Source organism: Gavialis gangeticus, unplaced genomic scaffold, assembly GCF_001723915.1.
Source record: "Gavialis gangeticus isolate Ggan-Ray unplaced genomic scaffold, GavGan_comp1, whole genome shotgun sequence".
NCBI lineage: Eukaryota > Metazoa > Chordata > Crocodylia > Gavialidae > Gavialis > Gavialis gangeticus.
This window is the reverse complement of record NW_017729019.1, coordinates 11,078,495-11,080,923: the sequence shown is the minus strand read 5'-3', so window position 1 is coordinate 11,080,923 and position 2,429 is coordinate 11,078,495.

Genomic DNA, 2,429 nt, shown 5'->3' with positions numbered 1-2,429 from the left:
AGCCCCGCCCGCCCTGCACGGCGGAGCACCGTGGCTCTGCTGCCCGGCTCCCCGGTTTCTTTCTTCCCCCTCTCCCTGGTGTCTCCGCCCCCGGTTTCTTACTTCCCCCAGGTAAAGGTTGCGAGCGCCCAGTCAGACGTGCCAGGGCGTTCGGGTGTCACGAAAGGCAGAAGGGGCCGTGCGAAGGCAAGGGGCATGGATGCTGTCGAGTACGGGAGTGCGGGCACGTCCCAGCCCGACAGACGTTCAAACAGACCCAGGTGGAACCGATCTCAGCGGCGCGGTTGGACAGGCAGGCACGGCTCTTTGCGTAAATGCAGTTTCTTTCATCAGACCAACTGGGCAGCTGGGGGAAAAGCTCTTGGGGAGCTTTTGGGTGCATCAGGCATCTGCGGTTTGGATAGGTAGCGAACAGAGCAAACGTTCCCCTTTGGTGGGGGGGTGACCCGTAGACGGGGCTCCAGCGTTGGCTGTTTTCTGTTACGGGTATAGCTTGGTTTCTGACCGCTTCTGCCAGCAGACATGTGGGGTCGGTACCTGGGCTGATTGCTGGAGGCTGCACGTGGGAACAGGATGGGGGAGAAGCCCTGCTCAGACGCAGTTCACTGTCTCTTGCAGCGCCAGCTCTTCCGCTGTCCTGTGACACAGGAGACAGGGCAACACGGACCTAGGGTCTGACCCAGACAAGGGTAGTTCCCATGGTCTGAACTTGAGCCTCATCAAGGTATGAAAAGGATCGGTGCCCAGGAAAGAGATTCCTTGCCACTCCTCGCCACGGGTGGAAGCAGTCAGTCCTCAAGCAACAGGTTAAACAGAGCCCGCTTTTCGCTGTCTGTTGGGTTTTTGTGTTTTCTAGGTGATTGCTAAGGCCTGGGACCGCACTGGAGTCTCAGACCAGCTCTGATCCTGGGACAGCAGTAGGATCCAGTGAGGAGGGAGCATCTTCTCCCAGGTTGTATTTCTGGGGCTTCCAGGGGCAGAGACCTGGCTTGCCGCTACTCCCCATGGACTGGGCCACATTATCTTGCTTACTATGATCTACATAAAGCATGTGCTAAGCGTCTCCTGTGACAGGGCTGTAGGTCACAAGTCGGGTGCGACATTGCCGAACAGATAATTGTCGGACTTCCATGAAAGTATCTATAGATGACTGGGTGCAGCTTGAACCAGGAAGGAATAACACAGCTAAATACAGACACGTTCCTTCACAGCACCTCTTAATAAATACTTGATGGATCTCTGATTTATTGGGAATTGGTGACTGCCTGTCTGTTCCAGACGTCTTGTTATAGACTCACGTGCTCGGTGCTGCATCTTGTCTTCCGTTCTATGCTGAAGCCATGGGAAAGCCTGCGGGGTACAGGTTTTTTTTTTTCCCTTGCAATTAGCACGAAGGTAAAGTACAGTGTGTGCCACTGGGGGAAAGCCGAAGATGTGGCACAGTCTGTACTGTTCACATTTCCTCTCCTGCCTGCTGCAAAAGACCCGTTGCATCAGCACTGTAAAGCAGATTACATCACCCACGGATTTGGTTAACCCGGAGTTAGTAACAACGTCAGTGTGCATTGGTTGTCTGAAAAAGCCACGTATGGCTCAGCTGGCTTCTGACCTAAATATACCTGCGAAAGCCCAGAGGTGGGAGAAAGAGCTATGCCTTCCCTAGACTTGCTGACAGGATTTGGGCCGAATTCTCCTTTTGGATCCATATGACGGAGCCAGACTCGAATACTGAGGTGAAGATCCACGCCGTGATCCACGAGAGACATTTTGCCCCAAAGAAGTGGCTGATTATAGTGGAAACAAAGCTCAAGTGGAGTGAAAAATGTCATTTGCAGTAATGAGTCATTCAAATGGGGCTGCCCCTGGCTCTGTGTGTCAGAGTGACATTATTTGCCTTGCTTCTCACATCGTTGCCGGACCATCATGACCATCACTCCCTTCCCCACTCTCTCCTCCTCTCCTTTTCTACCCTTTTTCTTCCTAATTTCCAGCTATTTACAAATTCTTATGCATAATACATTTTATTTCTATGGGGTATATGCAACAGTACTGAAAGTTAGTATATTAAATATTAATCCCTCTGTATTTTTAATGTTATACAGCCACCTAAGTGCCTTGGTGCACCACTTTTGTTCCATAGTAATAATTACAAACTTACCACAGTCTAATTCATCACTGCCATCTGAACAATCTTGCCTTCCATCACACCGACTGTTTAAAGGAACGCATGTTCTATCCGCACACTTAAATTGTCGAGGACAAACTAAAAGAACCAAAGATGAGGAAAAAGCCACAAAATTCTAAGATATTTAAAAACTTGTTTTGGATTGAGCCAAACACATTGTTTCCCTTTTTGACATCTTGAAATCCTTACACGCAACTTTCAAAATGATTGGCCTGAAAATTTGTTCTCTATGTGCCTGACCCAA